This window comes from Tachypleus tridentatus, chromosome 12 (genome assembly GCF_004210375.1).
Source record: "Tachypleus tridentatus isolate NWPU-2018 chromosome 12, ASM421037v1, whole genome shotgun sequence".
NCBI classification, from domain to species: domain Eukaryota; kingdom Metazoa; phylum Arthropoda; class Merostomata; order Xiphosura; family Limulidae; genus Tachypleus; species Tachypleus tridentatus.
Genome location: NC_134836.1, coordinates 41107050 through 41129869, shown reverse-complemented (window position 1 = coordinate 41129869; position 22820 = coordinate 41107050). Strand labels below are relative to the sequence as shown.

General features: G+C 33.8%; 1 protein-coding gene across 3 annotated transcripts in view; it reads right to left on the bottom strand.

Moving 5' to 3' along the window:
- The window catches only part of LOC143233105 (uncharacterized), a 44803-nt gene that overhangs the window by 10928 nt on the left and 11055 nt on the right, over positions 1 to 22820 (bottom strand). The window contains exon 1 of one of the 3 annotated variants that reach the window (XM_076469010.1): positions 3892 to 4046. The exons of the other annotated variants lie outside the window; for them this stretch is intronic. The gene's annotated coding sequence lies outside the window, so the exon portion shown is untranslated. Of the gene's footprint in view, positions 1 to 3891; positions 4047 to 22820 lie in introns of those variants that run through there. 3 annotated transcript variants of the gene reach the window in all.

Sequence of the window (22820 nt, the reverse complement as noted above, 5' to 3'; positions counted from 1 at the left end):
TGTCTAAATTAAAATTACACTACGTAACACAAATTTTGTTCCTCGATGGTATGTGTTATTTCTTAATTGCTTATGTTGTAAAAGTACAGAAAATGGCCATTATTCCCTTCAAACTTTGCTTCTGTGACCTGGATAATGAAATTTAGAAATTAACCCATTTTCTATGTAAAAAGGGGCAAATTTATACATTTTAATTTACATAAGGTCTGATCAAGATTTACATGTATTTATACTAAAGTTATACAAAAATGTTTAGAAGTGAGTAGTATTTCAAGATTTGTGACTAATGTAAATAAGTTCATGCATTAGCCCCCAAATTTAGTCTCATATTTTCGTTATACGCTCCCAGGTCACAAAAGCAAAGTTGGAAGAGAAAAATAGGTCTTTTCCATTTACTTTAAACATAAGCAACAGGAAAATAACACTTTCTACCCAGGAACAAAAACAGTAAAAATTTTGTTACATAGTGTTATTAAATCAATAATTCAAATATTTTAGTCAGCCTTTATTACTCGTACAGTTAAAGCTTTCTCTTAAATTTACTTCCTCTAACACCAGATGGCAACCCGTTACAGAGTCCAACCATCCAATTTGAAAAACAAAACTGTCTTGGGCCAGGCATGCCCAGGTGGTTAAGGCATTCAACTTAAATCTTCATGCGATACTATTAACGTTTAACGAAAATAATGAAATTCATCCTAAAAAAAAAAAATACTTGAAGTTATCTTGGTATTAGGCTTGCCAGCTTACACCTGCTAAAATTCTAGCCAAATAGAAACTACTGAGGAGAGAGATTTTTCCTTCTCGACGAATTCAAGTCATTTTATCGTCAAATGATTTAACTGATTATCAAGACACACTGTAGTGTGTCGCGCAGTCAAAATAACCTGCAGAACACACTGTGTTGTTAATAGGAGTGATAATTTAGCAATCTTCAATTTTCTGTAACTCGAAATGTAGTAATCTAACTAACATTTTCCATGGATGTTCTTTACTGGGCCATTATTTCACAAACAAAATTTCAGGGCAATCCATTAAAAATTACACCAGGTGGTTAAAGCATTCAACTCGTAATCTGATGGTCGCAGGTTCGAATCCCCGTCACACCAAACACGCTCGCCCTTTCAGCCGTTAGAGTGTTATAATCTTACAGTCAATCCCACTATTCGTTGGTAAAAGAGTAGCCCAAGAGTTGGTGGTGGATGGTGACGACTAACTGCCTTTCCTCTAGTCTTACACAAATAGCTCTCGTGTAGCTTTGTGCGAAATTCAAAACAAAACAAAACCAAAACTGTCTTAACTGAAGATGGCTCCTACCCTTATATTTGTATCCTCTAATTGTACTAACACTATTCTTGACGTTAAGCATGAAATAAACAACGATGCAATAATACTAATAACTGTTCTTATATTTACACTACAAACTGTAAATATTACATGATTTGTGTAGCTTAAAGAAGAAGCAAAAGCTTTAATGTTACACAAGGCCCAAAAATTCTTTAGTTCAATAATTAGACGACGAGACTTTTGACTACCTTAAAAGAGTCATAGTTAATTTATTAGGTTGAGGAATAATTCGTGAGCGTTTTTAAATAATTTCATTCAAGCATTACATGCAAGACTATACAATACTTCAATGCATGAACACATTACACCCAAAACATTTATTATGATACTTTCTTTCATGTAATACCTAGGTATATAGTATGCATTGTTGTAAACGAAATTGCAAGAAATTAAATGCGAAAAGCAGATGGTATCGAAAATGCTCGATGCTTGACATTCCATTTAATGAGCTGAAAATGAAAGCAAAAATTAAAGACATATGAAAATCAAACACACCATCTATTAGAGCAAAAAATTATCTACCAAATGACATGAAATATTTTGCGAAAGCGTTTCATTTATGAATATATATTTTTAGCTTGAAAAAACGCTCACGAATTATTCCTCAACCTAATATAACTGGATTAACGAGGTTCCCTACTGTCTCTATCTTCTATCTTGCGAAACCACATTAAAGTATATTAAAACTATGAATATTTTAGAACCACCTGTGACGTTATACAGTAAAGTCCCGAGCACTGTTACATCTTATCGTTAAATCTAACTCGAATATTAACTTGATACAAAAACAACAAAAACAAACTTTTCGTCGCTTTTTATTTTGTTCATTATAACTATTCTGCAACTATGCGACCAGCCCAACAAACATACTGGGTAATGTTTAATCTGCTTGGGCTGTTTTTTTACTTTTTTGCCGTGAGCAACAAGTTAATATCTGTAATGCAATACCCCAACATTTTCAATAAAGTGTTAGAAATACTCAATTTCATGTGATCAATGAATTCTACTAATTATGTTCTTATTACTAACATTAATGGAATAATAATAATAAAAAAATAAGGTTAAAGTTCAGACCCCTGAGGTACTCCACTACTAATAAGGGGTCCCCGCTGGCACAGCGGTATGCCTTCGGATTTACAACGCTAAAATCAGGGGTTCAATTCCCCTTGCTGGACTTAGTAGATAGCCCAATATGATTTTACTGTAAGAAAACACACACACACACACACACACTAACATGGGTCCATTTTGACTGGATCGTACCTTTTTGCCGTCACCCCCCCCCCCAACCACTTAATCAGTTTTCTCCCTAGTCCATAAAATTGTCCTATTCTTAACTAGGATTTTGTTTCACCTTATCAAAAGCTTTTACAAAATCTAAGAACACCATAACTCATTGCCTCTGATAATTAGCAACATTCTCAGAAAATAAACGGTGACACAACCTTTACCTCTGGTAAATCCATGATAGTCTTCATTACATTTCACGGAGTTTTGCAAACTTTTCTTTAATTAGACTCCTTACATTTTATTTCTCACTACAGCAGTAATAAAGTAACTTATTATATTCTATTGATCTGCTTACGTAAAATACGATGAAGGATCTCTTACCTGAACATTCATTTAAAGAACCCTAACCTTGGTGTTTAATGTTTAGTCTGTTAACTTTTCTACTTAACAATAAGTTGGCAAACAACGATTTATAAGCATAATGGATGGACTTATTTTGTGTTTGTGGGAGAGGGAAGGTCAAACATGTTTCAACAGAACGTTGCCCTATCTTCTTCCTATAGTTCTCGTGCAATATTTAAAATTATAAATAATTAAAATAACACTTTCTATTTACATTACTTAAAACTTTAGTAAAGTCACGTGGTTTCCACTTTAAAATGACAAAAAGTCTGAACGTGATGCAAGTCATCTTCAGGAGTTACGTACAAGACGTTACAAAAGGAGCAAAAGTACGTCTTGTAACTCCTGAAGACGACGTAGATCCCGTCGAAACTTGTTCGGCTTTAATGAAGTTTTAAATTAAGTGTATAGAAAACATTTGATTTCATCTTCCCAATTATATTTTTTCTGTTACTATGAGCATGCATATAATGAATTAAAAACAATTTGGTTCTAACATTTTCCCCATCTTTCCCACATTCTTTTAATTTTTATAATCTCAAAAAATTCTGCATCTCTTTTGATTAAAAAATTTCAACATCATTAATTTCTACACGCACTACAGTCCATCATACGAAAGATATCTTTCATACAAACTGTCAACACGACCTATAGTATTAAAAAAGTGTATATTAACACCTAGGAAGCAGATACAAATCAAAACCTTCCCATGCTTTATGTTTCCCCACAACGAATGACTACAATCGTATCAATACACTTAACAAACAAGACCACGGTGTATTGATTTTTCTTTGGGTATCAGATAATTAATACGGAAAAACATCTAATGCAATTAAAGACCCGATGTTCTTAAGTTTATACTTTATAGTTGAATGTCTTAATAACATATCACTTGAAAACAAAGTTACGTACCAAACTTTTCTCTCAGTAGACAAATAACCGCTAAATTATTACGAATCTCTTTCCGAAGTTCTTGTTGAAACCTTTATTTCGCTGCCAAACTCTCGAGTGATATAAGGTTGTATCAACCTCTAGTCTATAGGACTGGTTGAACAATTTTCTTCTAAACTGATGACGTTTTCTTCTTGAAACTTTGATTCACTTCCTATTCGACGATTTGGGAAACGTCATTCACGCCACATTTTGATTCGTTTACAGCGCCACGCTTAACATTAGAGCGAGTAATAAGTGTCATAAATTCGCTGAATACGATTTCTACGCAATATTTTTTCATAACTAACTATTTACATGAAAAACAATGGTTACCTGAATAGTTGTGGTATTATGAAATAGAATATTATACACCATAATAGAAAGACAAACATGCAAAATACTTTGTAAATAAAACTATTACCCAGGATTAGCTAATTAATACTGGGTATATTGAATAAATAAAACTGATTAATTCAAAGAATACACAACTTTTAAAACTAAACTTCAGCTTACGTACTGCCCACACATGATTATTATAAAACACGATTAGTTTTATTATACTAAAATCGTAAACAATATAAACCAAAGAAATCTGAATAGAATGCTATTAAAGATACTTTTACATATGTTAGCCTAAAAATACTGTTTAAAGAAATATATAAAACTTGTTTCTAGAATAATATGTATACTGTTTATTATTCACTCAGAAAATTGTATAATTCATGTTTTTTTTTTTAAACATTCAATAATTAATTTTATAAATATGTACAAGGTTTCGGTGGATGTATAAACGTTTAACATTGATTAAGCTACGATTCCCTTTTTAAATTAATCAATAGGTAATATGCATGAGTACTAGTAACTTCATTATTGAAAAATTAAAAAAACAGTGAGGACCCAAGTAGAATGAACAGAGCTTTATATGTGGTTAGTAATTCATGTCCGTTATTTATCGCCGTTTTCTGTTCGTAAGTGAATGTACTGAGGCCGGCTGAAGAGGAAGTGTAGTTTGAGTGTTAAAACACCCTACGAGCAAGTGCTACGATCTTAGCTCAATTTGTAAAGCACGTGCAGTGGCGTAGCTAGGGAGGGCAAGGGAAGACATCTGTCCCCGGGCGCAGCATAGGGGGTGGAGGGACGCCAAATTGATGTTACATAATTAGGAAAATTGTGTAACGAGGGGGCGCGAAAACTGACTTTGTCCCCAGGCGCTGAAAACCCTAGCTACGCCTCTGAGCGCGTGTCTGGTGTGATGGGTTTTATATTCGACAATGAATCGAAGTAATTACAAGTGCATTTTGAGTTATTACAATGTTGTTATTATTAGAAATGTGTACTATAGAGGAGAACCACTGTGACTCTAATTAGTCACAGTGCCTGCCATGTAACTAGTTACAACTTTCTAAAGGTTGACCTCGAGTTTTTTCGTGATATACACAAACGTATCCGAAATGCTGATATTTGAACTTGTTCTCGTAATTCTACCTAATTAATACCACTTTAGCATTTAATATGGTTAAAAAGGAGTAATGAAACTTTAAGGCATACGATACTACAGCACAAATATCCTGAAGCTATAGCAGCGCTACTTGATGGCAAGTAGTAAAGTGCCATTTTATTTGTATATGTATATGTATATATATATATATTTATGCAATCTTATACAAGTGACGTCATAGGGAAACTCGTTACTCGTGCTGGTGGAAAATTTATGTTATACTATGTGTTTTTTGGTGTGTGAAATAACCAGTTTATTTTGCTTTCTCAAATCAGATAAAAATAATATCATATAAAAGATGTTTCTTTTCATGTTTTGTTCCTAAAGGTTAAACCTTGTTTCATCATAGTTAGTATGAATAAAACCTAATAGTTTTATTTTAAAAAATCAGCTATATTTATAATTAAAACTTGTTCTCAGCATTGTATAAACGCTGACTTTTTCTATCACTATCAACCTTATGAAAAGATTCCCCACGGACAACAACCGAAAACAAATAAGTAAATAGATTTCTTTTCAGTTTCTCCCCAAAAGTTGAAGTGTCTTGAGAATTTTTGAGAAATTCTCAGGTTTCTTGTTTTTGTTATCAATTATTTTCTAATTATTTTCTAACCACCTGGCCATGCAGGGCTAGTAAGTATAAAAGTATTTTAGAAACTAAATTATTGATTAAGAAAAACATCTTTTAAAAAAATAAGTAAAACCAAGAGGAAGTTAGTTATTTTAGTGTATAAGTACCTAATATCAATTTTTAAAAATAATTGTATTTAGGATATGAAGTCTAGAGATTAAGTAGGTTTGACTTTGGTTTCACGTGTAATACTTGAATATATTTTGAAGAGAAAAGAACGAGGCTGAAAGTAAGAACTACATGAACACTTTTAAGGTAGGTTTATAGTTTTATATTGACATCTTATTGTTTTAATTAGTTCTATTCAATATATTATAGTTCTACTTAATATCTTCTTTTAAGGGTGGAGATTGAGAATTTAATAAGTAGAGATACAAGGTTGGTTTCATTTCCACTTTAGGAAAGTAAAGCTAAGTGTTTTCCAACAACTGTCTATAGACAGTGAAAGGCACTAGATTTGTTTGTTTTGAATTTCGCACAAAGCTACTCGAGGGCTATCAGTGCTAGCCGTCCCTAATTTAGTAGTGTAAGACTAGAGGGAAGGCAGCTAGTCATCACCACCCACCGCCAACTCTTGAGTTACTCTTTAATCTAAAGTAATTCTAAAGTAAGGCATTTCTTTAATACAATGTTAAGGAAGTACAAGGGAACTATTGGTCCATCTCAGCTGCCACATCCTCCGCACAATATTAAACCAGGCCGAATTTTTTATTCATCTTGGGTTATGAAGGTGGATAAAACAACACATATGACCCAGCTAATTAATTAATATTTGCTATAAAGTTCTTATCAATACTATAAGTGCAGCTATACGTTTGGCAGTCAAATTATAATTCATTTCTTTAAGTTACTGGCGTAATCCTTTATGGCCCGCACGTTTTTCACACCTAACATGATTTTGATTAGATATTACGACCTTTTGTCAATACACAGCATCGAAACCGCGACTCTCGGATTACGAGTCGACTGCCCTAATCACCTGACCATGCTGGGCCGAAAGGCAGTGGAATTTGAGATGTTGTGGGTGTCAGCACTCTGCTTCGTACACTTACAAAATTATTTGATTTTCCATCACATTGACAGCTGATCATATTAACATCAACGATTAGATTTTGTCTGATAGATGGGATATCTTTTTCGATTCATAAGAAAACCAGAAAAAAATCGTTCCATTTTATTTTTAATTTGCATATTAGTTTCATGTAATGTTTATTTCATTTCTAAAAATCACACCGGAGCCATTGAATCGTTATTACTAATGACATGTACCTTTTTTTTTTTTATTAACTCTCCCCCATTTTACCGAATCTTTTCAAACGATTCTTTCAACACGATTAAAACAACTAAACATTTACTTTAAATTGCGCCTAAAACTTAAAAGTAAGATCACTAACGTCTTTTACTTGTATATTATTTGTAATTCTAATCGCTTTTGCATCAGTTTGTTTTACTAGTGTTACTTAGAGTCATAGCCAAATATTCTTTATTATTAAATGAATAGGATCTGCGTTTTCTTATAGCAAAGCCAGATTGGGCTATCTGTTGAGTCCACCGAGGGGAAACTAAATAGAATTGTTTGTTTGTTTGTTTTTTTAATTTAGCGCAAAGCTACACGTGGGATATCTGCACTAGCTGTCCCTAATTTAGCAGTGTAAGACAAGAGGGAAGGCAGCTAGTCATCACCATCCACCGCCAACTCTTGGGCTACTCTTTTACCAACGAATAGTGGGATTGACCGTAACATTATAACCCCCACACGGCTGAAAAGGTGAGTATGTTTGGTGCAGCGGGGATTCGAACCCGCGACCCTCAGATTACGAGCCGAACGCCTTAACCTACCTGGCCATGCCAGGCCCTAACTAAATAGAAACCTGTTTAATTATTAATTTAGGTTACAAACGAACGTGTGTTTTTTTTCAGTATATTAAACAACACTGCAGTGAATATTTAGACATTCAAATATTTAGAGATGTTATCATTTAGAATCTTACTAATTTAAGAAGGTAACAAAATGATGAATGATTAATAGTTTAGTAGACAACCTGTAACCAGTTTCTGTAAGCGTTTATACATCTCAAAGACAAAAGTGTGCCATCAGTTTTACAAATGCAAGCATATTAATTCTTTCTCGGTTGTTAAAACGACTACTAGCTTGAAAGAAGTCATACGGTCAGGTACTGGTATTATTGATTTATCAAGAACTCTGGCCGGTTTCAGAATAATAAAAATGCAGTATTTTCAGACGAAAGTTTGTTTCCTCAAGAATGAATAAGATAGGTGGTCTACTATATAACAGGAGATTCGATCAGGAAAATTTAAAAATTCTGAATATCTCTGAAACTAAGTTTGTACAAAAAAAAAAAAAAAGACAAACGTAAAGGAACAGTAAGAATAATCAATATTTTAACGCAAAACAAATGATGTGTTAGTTGGCTTAAGACAAAAATATTCATTTTTACTGGAGAGATCGGAGAAAAACTTATAACAAAACACAATATTCCAGTAAACACCAAACTGACAAACAGAGCACCAACATTATTTATAATATGCAATGTAACAACTGTCACGATTTCTATATTGGAGAAACGGGCAGAACAATGGAAACCAGATTCAAAGAACACAAAAAAAACGCTTTGACACATTTTTCAACACTGCAAATCAAATAAACACAACACAACCGTAGAAAACATCCAGATACTAAGTAGGGAAGCAAATATAAACAAAGGCAAAATCAAAGAAGCCCTACTTATACAACAAATTAAACCAATATAAAGAAACACCTTTATACCTATACTAATTAATAATCTAACATTTAACTGCAACGCCCCCTTCAATCCCGTACCCATTTACACTGTCGTTCCTAAGACGTGCGTTCGGCAACTGGGAGTTGCAGAGAGCCAACCTGAAGACGACCTAAGAAGGTCATAACGTTATTTGTACTTTATTGTAATTACGTTTTTGATACTCATACCAGCCGTATTGAGAATACTTTACTTCAAGTGGGTTTCTCGTCGTCACGAATTCCCCCAATGCTCAATAAATTTTGAGAAAAGTTTCAAAACGACGTCATCAGTTTGTGTGATAATATTTCATTCAAACTCGAAGAGGGTATTAAGGGATTGTTAGAGGATTTACACCCTTTCTTTGGCCAAGCAAAGAAAAGTACAAAAAAAAAAAGAATAATATAAAATGCAAGAGATAGGTGAAGGGGTGAGTGAAAGTATAGAAAGCACGAGAAAGAAAGGAAAGTAAAAAGGATAAAGTGGGAAGTACAGTGAGAACAAATTAAATAAAGTGCAACAGCAGAAAGATAAACAGTGAAAACATACATGAAGTGAAAAGATGGAGGCAAGCCATTCCCAAAAGGTTAAGCAGTTAAGGTTATGGACTGCATGGCATTGGATAGACAGAATGCAGCAGGATAGATAAGAAGAGCAACATGATTAGGATTATCTGGCAAAAGTGACATAAGTTCAAAATATGATCAACAGGTGCTAAAACCATCCGTGGGAAAATTCACTTTGGCAGGGACATCAGAGAAGGTCATAATTTGAGAAAGAAAGCACTTTGTAACGTTAGCATGAAGCTGTCTTGGGAGGAACAGGATATACAGAAAGTTTAGACAGTTGTACAATTCCTGGGTCAGACTAGGTAACTTAGCATGGAAAGCAAGGTGGAGATCCTGGCTTTCTAAAACTTGGAAACAAGAGTAGAAAGCTGGGGAAGCAGAACTACAGGAGGCATGACCGTATGCCAGAGTCAAATAAATGTCTTGTATGTGTACAGTAAAAGAGGTGGATTTAAGCACAAACAAGTTCTCATTAGAGATCACAGCAGGTTAAGACCACAAGAGACCAAGTTAGAGAAAGCAGAAAGATGCAGTTTCCATGTGTGATCTCTATCAAAGATGATATTGAGGTATGTGGCTCAAGCAGAAAGTTGGATAGAAATGATATCAACACAAACATCAAATAAAGATGAGTATGGTGGGTAGGACCAAAGAGAACACAATGTGTTTTGGATACATTGAAGGTGAGACAACAGTAAAGATACCAAACTGAGAATGAATTAACCACAGACTGGAGAACCTTATTCAGAATGGACATTATTGCACAGTGAGCAGTCAAAGCAGTATCATGAGCATACTGGTACAATGAAACAAGAAACAGAATGAGAGGCATAATAGCAACATAGAAAATGTTTATGAAAGAGGAGAGCACTGAAAATTGGAGAACACGATCAGGGAAAGTGAAGGAACAAGAGAAAATTCCATCAATGGAGACAATAACTCTCTGACCTCTGAGAAAAGAAGAGATAATTTGAATATGGAGAACGTGAAAGTAGAACAGATTCAACTTGTAGTGTAGACTATGATTGCCACACAGAGTGGATACTGGAAATCAAAGTAATACTGTAAAAAGAGATATGATATTCAGTACTTTCTCACAGTATACTGCAGGATGTGTCCAGTAACAAATGGTACCCATACAAACCATAATAGGATGAATAGTAATAATATCAAAAGTTCCAAATCTTTACAGACAATTACTTAACACATATCTACTTAAAATGGTGAATAAAATAAGATAATGGTGTAAAGAAATTAAAATTAAAGTTAAGTATTTATCAGAAACTTTATCAAAAATTTGAAGTTTTGGGTGTGTACAAAAATGTATATTCCAAATACACTTCTACAGAAAATGTTCAATATGATACCGTTGAAGTATATTCAAGACAAAACACCAAATAACTATGAATATCAATACCACAATACAATAAACATCTCGAGTCCTGAAATTTATTTATGTTGTTTAATTCTTACATCATTCAATACAGTTATCTAAATCCACTTTTAATGAAGGTAATATAAATAAATCCAATTAGTTCTTGTTACTTCTCTTAACAACTTCTAAAAGCCATTGGTTCCCTCTACGTTTCATGAAGTTTACTAAAAACCATTAGCTCTCTACAAGATGAAGAGCTCTGGAGCAGCAGGGATAACTAATATTGTTTCTTCACTTTCATTATCCTAGGATGTGTAGATCATGGTGACAAATTTTATTTTTGTTAATGTGCATGTTAATAATATAAGTGATGAATAAGGGCCTGTTAAATCTTATTGGGTCATTCCATGTCAAATCATCCAGGGGGCTGCAGATGATCCCCACAGAATGGGTTGAAGATATTCACATGTGCTCATCTACCCATATAATGAAACATTGCCAAAGATTAGATCAATATCTCTAATAGTTTCTGATTTACAGCCCTGTAAAATTTAATTTTTTGTTATTCTTGACTAATTCATTTTCGGCAACTTTGGCTGCTTAAAGTTGCAAGAGTAATGGTGGTAGAAGGCTGACAAATGTGTTGCAAATGCAACACTGACTGAATTAATCTCACAGAATTCAAAAATGGTCTCAAACCAAGCTTATCTCTCTTAGGAGTTTCATAGAAAGGCTGTAAAATCACCTGAAAACCCAATATTGTAAAAACATTGGTTTATTTAATAAGCCATAGCTCTAAGACTTAATATGATGCAAAGATGAATTTTGTTCTCACATTTCCTATTACATATCAGTTGATAAATCAGCAATTGTTGTAATTAAACGTCTGTAAGATCACCTGTGACAAATGTAGCTGCATGCAACTTTTTATGATTTAGCTTACAACAGTCTTACTTCAGACCACGGTTTGACCATGTCACCAGTTATTCTGCCTTTTCAGATATTTATCACTTGAAACCAAACCTCCATTTATGGATGTACTCTACATATTCTATATTGGCTGTACACAACGTACCAACATCAACTGGTTATGTCTAACCACAGACATGTATAATTGGAACGAGCACCACCAACGTCTCAACATACCTTTCTTGCTTCATAATAGCATTACTATATGTTACAAAGATATCACTATTCGACGTGTCCATACTACTACTACTACTACTTTGGTTTTAAGCACAAAGTCACATGGTTCCTACAGCTTGTTGACTGTCTAAATTTTTGGACCTTTTACAAACAATTTTATAAAATTTAGAGATGTATCCTGACAGTAAATTGATCAACAATAATCAAACATTAATAATAAAAATTACTTAAATATACTATAAGTAAATAACTTTTAATGCATTACAATGAACACCAGTTTGTTTGAAAACAATGTTCATTTCTCATCTGTTAACATCACACTTTTTATTACTCTTATACACATGCCTACTGAGAGTAGTAACATTTCATTTCAGCCTAAGACTTTAAAATATTCAGCTGCATATTTAATACTTTGCAAGATTTTAAAATTAAAAAATTAGTTTCAGTGCTCCTTAGGAACCATTAGAAATACAACAAACTATCTGCACTATGCCCAGTGTGGTTATTGAACCATGATTTTCAACATTTGTGGCTTACCACTAAGCCATCTATCTATGAACACTGTATATTCTTACTTTATGGATAGCATCAAAGACTGACAAGTAATTAAGGCACCAAATCTTTGTATTAAAAAAACACAACTAAAATGTAACGCAGAATAACTCCAACAAAAACAAAACTACCAATATTTAGTGTATCCTATCTACATTCACCACGAAAGAACTGTTTTAACTAGAACATCATCCACGATGAAAGAAAACATTAACTTCTATTATCTTTCCTATATGACTGATGGTAAATTGTTTTTCTTCCCTAAATCATTTTGTGCTTCATGATTTGAGGATTTCAGGTTTGATTTACATTGCCAGTAAATTTAATCATCCTGTCTTTGTTATCATAAAGCTACTAAAACCATCTGTTAATAGAGGGAAAAAAATTGACTAATGGCACCTAAAACCAACTCTATGGTTGCTAAGTGTTAAGTAGTTAAATATATATATATATATATATATTTTTTTTTTAACACAGTGTTATGTTTCTAACTTTATTGTGTTTCTATTTAACTTAATGTTGTACAAGCAGGCCCATGCCTGGGGAAGGGTGAGGTTCAAGGGGTCTAGGCCTCTATCCATTTTTCTTCTGGAAATTAATATCATTCTTTAATGCCATATACACAGGTGACAGATATACTATACAGATCCAAGGGATGAATCCACACTTTTTTTTTCTCTTTTTCAAAAATGAATAACTATTCAATGTTGTAAAAGAAGGCAGGGATTTAGGGTAGGGGTTTGATGGGATCAAAACCTATTAATTTTCTTTTCTGAATAATAAAATTGTCATATAGTGTCAAAAAAATATCAGAGGTCAGTATTATTACTTGACTGCTCTATCAATTATCTTAATGTTCTTGGTTTTTCTGAACTTAAAACTGAAATCTAGAGCAAGTTCAGCTACAGCCTCAGCCAATAACTTATTTCTAAATGAATACATTCACTAAACATTAATTAAATATTGCCATAGTAAATATTTGCACTTCAGCTTTTCCAGGCATTAATTTGTGTGTACTATAGGGTTCAGTTGGTACTTCTTAGTCCACCTATAACTTGTATAACCTATGTTGTTACAAAATTGCTTTTTCTTTGTTTCAAAATTATAATACTCTAGAAAAAAAAGATTTTCCTATGACTGACATCCAAAATAATATAAAATATGAAATATTTGTCTTTAACTGTTTTATTTTAATATCAGTTAGGTTACTATAAATACAGGTAGAAGCTTTGAAATCATTGAATTAAAATGTAACTGAGCTACTCATATTGACTTTGTAGACTCCAATAATTTGATTATTAAACTTACAAGCTGTATGCAGTTTTAAGATAAACAAAAGTAATGTATTTATCAGCTGCACTAACAGATGTTTAGTTGGACCCCTCCTCTTACAATGTCCTAGTTTATCCAAGTATGGATAACTAACATCACTTTAAATATGCATGAATCATACATTTAAAACACATTTAATGTGAGTACTCCATATAGTAATCTTTGTATTCTATAATATTGAAATCTGCATGCTTCAAAAACTATATTTATTTTCTAATAATGAAAGAAACACTTGGAACTCATACATGATATAGACTTATAGCCAAAAACTAGTCATTTCCTAAATATTTTATTGTTTTGAGGTGATAAAGTTTATCAACATTATATAATAATAATAAAATTGTTAGAAAATGTCATGAAATTTATTTCCATAAATGAAATTTCAGTAGTTGAAGTATAAAAGTGTTTGGAAATTTGTATGAAAAACAAACAATCATATCACTATAAATATATATCATTATTTTTGGTTCAAGTGTAAAAGTCTTTGGAAATTTGTATGAAAAACAAACAACCATATCACTATAAATATATATCATTATTTTTAGTTCAAGTATAAAAGTCTTTGGAAATTTGTATGAAAAACAAACAACCATATCACTATAAATATATATCATTATTTTTAGTTCAGGTATAAAAGTCTTTGGACATTTGTATGAAAAACAAACAATCATATCACTATAAAATATATATCATTATTTTTAGTTCAAGTGTAAAAGTCTTTGGATTGATTGATTGATTGATTCAGTGTTTTATGGCACAAAAAAGTAAAAAGGTAAAAATAAATTAAATGTAGTAAAATACAGAAAAGGAAATGAAGGTAAAACAAAACATCATTGAAAAACAGAAAAAGCATAAAACCAATGTTGACACCTAGTTTACAATGGCAAGAGAGAAAGCAGAGTAAAAGAAGTTGTAAAGAACTTACTACAGCAAAATGGAAATGATCATAACCTGCCAGGAAGACTAACAGGTAAGTTCAAGAACCACTGTCAGTCACCTGAAGTTGGCCTTTCCAGTCCTGGTTCTGGGTTGTGTGTCATAGCAGCCATTATCCAAATGTAAAATAATAGAAGTTTTAAAAGACATATAGCAAAATCGTAATAATGAGTAGCCAAATGTCCAGTAAAAAGGTAAAAGTCAAGTAAATGTAGTAAAATTTGTAAAAGTAAAGGAAAGTAAAAACGAAACAACAATTAAAAACAGAAAATTTCATAAAACCAATGTTGACATCCAGTCTATAAAGTTGTAAAGGACTTCCTGTAGTAGAATGGTAATGATCATAACCCGCCAGGAAGACTAACAGGTAAGTACAAGAACCACCGTCAGTCACCTGAAGTTGGTCTCTCCAGTGCTGGTTCTGGGTTATGTGTCATTATGGCCAGTACCAAAAGATAAAGTAATAAAAGTTTAAAAGACATGCAGCAAAATTGGAATAACAACTCGCCAGGATGACTAATGGGTAGTTAAAACAGCAGCGTTTGTCACCTGAAGTTGGCCTTTCTAGTCCTGGTGTCGAGTTATTTAATGTTCTGGCCATTTTCCAATTTCAAATTGAATGAGAGAGATTGAAACTTTGAAAAGGGAACCACAATTAAAAAGGTGTATGAATAAATATCCAACACTTAAATGAGATTAAAAAGATTAATGGCCATTAAAAAACTAAAAACTTTATCACGGTGGACAGTGTCACCATCACCAATAACACAGTCCAATATGACAGATAAACACTGGGAAAAAACGTTTAAAATAGTGCCATCATTGAGAGTCGTAACGATGGCAAGAAACTAAAATGTGGCTCACAGTGATTTGAGTGTTACACAAACTACACACTGGTGCAACAGTTCCAAATAAAAGAAAACGATGAGTTAAAAAACTGTAACCAATGCGTAGTCTAGTTAGAACAATTTCCTCCTTCCGACCCTTATGGAAGCTAGACTTCCAAAGCCCAATATAGGGTTTTATTTGAAACTGCTTGTTGTAACTCCAAGTGGACTGCCAGCTGGCACGGAGCCGAGCCTTGAATACAGGACCATAGTCCATGTACGGAATAGGCACAGTGGTGATAGTGCCGGAGCAGATAGATTTAGCTGCCGTGTCTGCAAACTCGTTCCCGCGAATACCAACATGGCCTGGTATCCAGAAAAACTGGATAGAAGTAGCAGTTTATGAGAAATGAGCCAGTCGGTTTTGAATATCAGCGAGAACAGGGTGTGACCCAACATGTGGCGATTCCAGGGCCAGTATAGAACTAAGCAAGTCAGTATAAATAGTGCAGTTGGAGTACTGTTCAGCTTCAATATAATCCAAGGCAAAAGATACGGCATACAGTTCAGCAGTGAAAACAGAACCTGTAGAGGGGATTCTGCGCACAACCACCGAACTGCAGCAAACCATAGCAGAGCCCACTGAATTACCTGATTTGCAACCATCTGTATAAATGGGAATGGAATGATTGTTTAAAAGATGTTCATTAAATAAATGACGGTACTTCCAATCTAGAGTATCTGCCTTTTTCAGATGACTGAAAGAAAGGTCACATTTTGGGGCTGTAATAAGCCATGGTGGGATGGGCTGACCTGTGGAATCTGCAATGTTATCCAAGGACAGACCCAAGTCATCCAAATGGGCCTGGATGCGAAGGTCAAACGGAGCAATGGCAGATCGAGGAAGGAAAACACATTCCATGGTGGGTTGCTTTGGTAAAGAACGAAGTTTTGAAGAATACAGTAAAGATAGTTGCAAACGGTGAAGGTGCAGAGAAGGTTCATGATATTCAACGTATAAGCTTTGAACTGGAGAGGTGCGGAAAGCTCCAGTGCAGAGTCGAAGTCCTTGGTGATGAATGGGGTCTAGCATCTTTAAGGCCAAGTGTCTGGCAGCGCCACAGACCATTGATCCATAGTCACGTTTTGATCGAATAAGAGCACGATATACCTTTAATATAGAACATCAATCTGCTCCCCAACTGGTAGTAGAGAGGACATGGAGGATGTTCAGTGCTCTTGTGCATTTGACCCGTAGCTGCTTTAAGTGTGGTATAGAGGTCAGCTTACAGTTAAAGATAAGCCCCAAGAAACTGGTCTCAGGGACCACTGGCAGCGAAACTTCATCGATATGAAGTTCAGGATCAGGGTAAATACCCCGTTGGCGGCAAAAGTGCATGCAAACGGTTTTAGAGAGAGAGAAATTAAAACCGTTTGCCCCAGTCCACTTCAGTACACGATTGAGGGCAGTTTGTAGTTGCTGCTCAATATATCTTATGTTCGACGACTGACACAAGATGTGAAAGTCATCGACATACAGCCCATTCGCAACAGTGAGAGGGAGTTGTTCAGTGATGGCATTTATCTTTATACTGAAAAGTGTGACACTCAAAACACAGCCCTGAGGGACTCCAAGTTTCTGTACAAAAGAACGGGAAAATGTCGAACCCACACAAACTTGGAATCTCCTGTCCATTAAAAAATTTTTTAATAAACATGGGTAAATGGTCACGTAACCTACATGTATGGAGGTCTCGCAAAACACCATACCTCCATGTTGTGTCATAAGCCTTTTCAACGTCAAAGAATATAGATACAAGATGTTAGCGTTTGAGAAAGGCTTCTCTGATTGACGTTTCAAGTCGAATTAGGTGGTCTGTGGTGGAGTGCTGTCGTTGGAACCCACACTGGGTGGGCAAGAGGAGGTTGTTTGATTCGAGGAACCAAACAAGACGAGCATTAACCATCCTTTCTAAGGTCTTACAGAGACAGCTCGTCAAAGCAATTGGACGGTAGTTTGAAGGAATCATGGGATCTTTCCCTGGCTTACAGAAAGGTAAAATAATAGCCTGGTGCCAGGCATCAGGAAAAACATTCTCCTGCCAGATCTGGTTAAAGACAATTAGAAGGACATCAAGAGAAGCAGGAGATAGATGGTGCAGCATGTCATAGTGTACATCATCAGGTCCAACAGATGTACTGCCAGACCGATGAAGGGCCATTTTCAGTTCCACCAGTGTAAAGGGATAATTATAGTCAAAGAGACAGTCAGTTCAAAAGAAAAGAGGTGAATGTTCTGCCCGAGTCTTGATGGCCAAGAAGGTGCAGGAACAAGCAGAAGTGCTAGATACCTGGCAAAAGCTCTCACCTAGAGTATCAGCGATGCTCTGGACATCATCCACCTCCTGACCATCAGAGAGTGAGATCGAGAGGGGAACAGAATTGTAGTGCCCACTGACCTTTCGAATCCTGTCCCATATGACCTTGGAACTGGTGGTAGAAGATATGCTAGTTGTGAACTTAATCCAAAATTCCTTCTGGCTTTGACGTCTTACCCACCTAGCATGTGCACAGGCCCATTGGAAAGCAACGAGGTTCGAAAGTGTGGGATATCTACAAAAAGTATCCCAGGCCCGTTTTTGAGCCTTCCATGCTCTGTTTCATAAGTTATTGTTCTTTTTGACATTCTATGTTACATACATGACCAATGCAAGCAAAGTTTTAACACAGTTAATTACATATGATATTTCATAATTTTCAGAACAGAATAATGTTAGTTAGTTTTCAATTTAAAAGTTTACTGTGGTGTTCAGATCAAGTGGCAAAGGGAATTACATTATGCCCCTCTTGTCCTACTTATAATGCCACTTAAATTTCAATAGTTATAGAGCATTATTTGCTCTATGTACATTGTTGTCTTCTTACTTGTATTATTTTATTAAAAGACGATTTATAGTGTTTATTTAAAAATTATTTTGGTGAAGATGCATAAAACTTTAAAACTTAAAGGATGGAAGCTATAATTGTTACAAGATCAGTCTTTGGTCATCAGTTGTAGCCTTTATTGTTCAGTTATTTCCCACCAACTGATGGTATAATTTTATTTGCAATAGATGATTTATTATGAAAAATAAAAGTTCTCTTGCAGCAACAATGAGTATGGCTTGTTAATTTTAACCATCTACAATGAACTATGTGATTTTATTTTACTATGTAAACAGTTGCATGGATTGGTCTTTAACAGCACCTGACTTTGGTTGACTAATCTAAACCAATAATTTAGCTGCAGCTAAGGGTGCCAAGCAATAACAACAGAACCTAGTTTCAATGCAAATTGTAGAAAACTAAAATGAAAAAAACACAAAAGTAAATGAATGTTTAATACACTTCAACTCTGTTTAGGAAAAGATTCAACCTTTCACTGAACATTTGTGAAGAGTGCCATGTGCAAAACAATGGTTAAATTTGGATGTTGGTGAATGTAGTCTGAAGCACTTGCTGTTAGAGGAACTTAAAAGCATTACTGTTGGTTTAGGAGTTGCCTTTCACACAACTTGTTACAAAACTTTTAGAAATCATGTAGGTAATAAAATAATGGATAAACTTTCCCCAAAGAAATTAAGACACAATAAGACTTTCATGTATCATCCAATGCCACAACCACCTGTTTCTATAATGTACAAAGTCAACTGATGTGTCATAATTTGTTATGAAAGACAAAGACACAGGCTCTGTTTAGATATGATAATTGTTTTGCAGCCTAATTCAGTTAATTGCCAAATAGAAAAGTGTACAACATTTTATTTTGTCAAATATAAAACTAACTATCTTACAATTACATGCTGTAACTTTAACTTACATTCCAGTGAATATTTTTCATTTGGCATAACAAGTGCTGATGATTACTTCAAAATGCCATATTTTATTATTGATGTTTAATGTATTTACGTCTTGTTGCTTTGTACTAAACTTCTAAGAGAACAATAGCTTGTTGCAGACTAGGCTCCCCAATATAAAAATAAATAGATCTAACTAGGCACATGTTTCATGTAGTGTGCAGCTGAAAGTGATTTGTACAGTAAGACAAGTATATAAAAAACATTTAAATTTTACAGCTCTTGCTAATCATAAGATAATGACTATTTTCATTTTATATCTCACAAGAAGTGCTACTTAAAGCAGTTGAATAGAAGACTTATGAAAGTAGCCTTATTCACATTTGAAAAAAAAAAAAGACTGTTGCTCTTGAGCTCTGATACCATAAATTCTGTTTCATGAACTACATGAGATATTTGCACAGGAAGATAACAAACGATGAACTGTGATTCTTTTCACAACACTTTAGTATGAATGAGGGAAAAACAGAGGCATTTGTAGCACAAGTGTGAAGACTTATGTTGATCAGTTCCATTCTAAATCCAACACCCATATGGGGAGAGGGCAGGATGAACTGAAATGCTAATGTCTCCCTTCAATTTGTTTTTGTTTCACATTGGAAAATACCACATCATCTACAATAGCAGAACACCACTTTCCTACTCTCAACTAAATAGTTTTATATTAATTTGCTTTTTGTTCATATTTAATTAACCTTATACCCACTGATACCATTTTTAATGTCTTACATTCAAAATGTTATTAAACTGGTTTTTGTCTGTTATACCAATTAGTATAACATAAAATCTTGGCTAATAATCCATATTTTAATAGTATACAAGTTAAGTTCTTAATTCTACAATACAGTATTTTAAAAAAATGCATTCAAGAGTTTGGATGAGCAACAAATTGACCACAAGTTTATTCAATCTAATTTTCATTAGGGATGGGCATGATCCCACTATGCTGTATTTATGATAGTCCACGAGTGGCTATCCAGTATAGTACAGTAATACAACTAGTATAACTCAGTCTGCCACTATGTGATTTTATAGAACACCTGATTTCTACAGATCCTTTGCAACCTATATAAATTATAGTGTGTTAATGGTTGCTAGTGTGGAATGGAAAACACTCACCAAAAAGCAGGATCCTGAGGAAAAAAAGAGTAAAAGACATTGGAAAGTAAAGAAGAGACAATGTTCATAATGAAAATACTTACACTTCCTTGTAATCTAGTGGATGTGGTTAAGATAGTTATAGGGGATAGTAAAAAAAACCCTCAGATGAAGATATTGCCAAATCATGCAAATAATGCGAGATAAAAGTATTAGAGGAGGTCCACATACCAGCCCACACAATGTCCTTTGATGGATAATTTAACTAGGCTGCTGAGGACATATGACAAACCTAAAGAGATACGATTCACACAAGTTATCTTCACTTCCACAGAGACCCCAGAATAATTAGTATGGATCAGTTTTTATACCAACCTCTCAATGAATAAAAAGTTGTTTAACACCTCAAAAAGCAACCTAAAACTTTAAGGCCCTCACTGGACATAACAAACAAACAGTTCATCATAAAGATGAGAAATAGTGGTCAAAGAAATCAGCGTAAAGGATTTATTCCCTTCTCTGGCTGCCAGTGTCTTAGGTAAATGGCCTTGTCCGAGTATAGAAAGGTGTAGGTAGAATGATAAAGTGTTCTTCACACATGCAGCACAAATATCTGCAGGCCAGTAGCAACAAAAAATAACCCTTAAGGGAATGGTAAAACATAGTACGTGAAGCTAAGGGCTCAAATCAATGATGAGAAAGTACATGTAGGTAGCTGAAATTATCATTTTGGATGAAGGACCTTAAAAACTTAAGGAGATGAGAGAGCACTGGGGAATCATATAATTTTTCTCTAAAGTATCTAAAGGTAGTCAATAAGGCCACTTTATACAAGGAGACTGCAGAAGATATGAAACCAATACTTAAAAATCATTTGTAGATTTCTATGTTTTGTCTTGACTCTTCATTTCTATACATCGTCAACAGTCACAACATTTCTGCTCATCACCAATAAACGATGGAAAAGAAGGCCTTAAAGGTTCAAAAACAGAGAGATCTGGACTAAATGAAGAAAACAAAGGATATATCTCCTCTTGATCAGAGCTGGTGATTACTGGAATTTCTAATATATTAATTGCCAGGTTTATTAATCAATTAAATTTAACCAATAGACAATCCACATATGACTCTAATATCCCTATTTTCAGCTTGTTATGATCTTTTTAAAGACATTTTTCAAATACCTTTCAATTAATATGATAGGTATCTTCAGTTAAAATATTTCAATTATCTTTTAATAATAAACATACAGGAAAATATAATACATATAAAATAGAATATAAATCCAGTAACAAGATGAAAATAAGATTAATAATTTTCCACTAGTTTTTTCCCTATAACATTTCACCCTATTCCCTGCTGGCACAGCAGTAAGTCTATGAATTTTCAACTCTAAAATCAGGGGTTTGATTCTCCTTGGTGGACTCAGCAGATAGCCTGATGTGACTTTGCTATAAGAACACACACACACTCTTCACCCAACTACTCTACTAAAACTAATTAAATTAATTCTTTAAAAAAAGAAAAACAATTATCATTACATTTGATGTGATAAAACTAATATAGGTTATTTTCACAGTATGTGATAAATAATAACATAATTCAGTTAAAAAAATCACACTCAACCAAATAAAACAAAGACAGTACAAAGTTTATTATTTGGTAAAAAACTTTTGATATTATATGAGTTTTTGCAAAGATTAAAATCATTCATAAGGTAAAAATAAAAGTATTTTTTGAAATATTACAACCACAGTAATATAAAAAATATTTAATTACAGATGTTTTAGAATTCTTTCCTAATTTCATCCTCAGTGAGAAAGACTTACAGAACAATTAATTTTATAAGTGTAAAAACTTCAAGCTTATAACAATACAAAATAATGTATATTAATTTGCCATAACTTTTCTAACAATTTTACTGTAAATAACACTGGTTACATTTATCTATTGTAAAAAGTAAAAAACTGTATTAAGTAACGCTTTTATTAAGACAGACAAAGTAAACATGAACAACATGCATCACTTTGGCTAGTTAGGTTACCAACAAAATACCTTTGTATCTCAGGTACAAGCAAAAAGCATGCATATCATCAGAATTAGTCATGACAAAGGAAGTCTGATTACTTGGGTAGTTGGAATAATTGGAAATATCAATTTCCATTAGTTGACTATTTTTGTAAGTGATTAAGCTGAATGGTATTGAACTAATCAAAATGAATAATGACACATTTTGAATATTTTTGTGTCATTAATTGACCATAAATT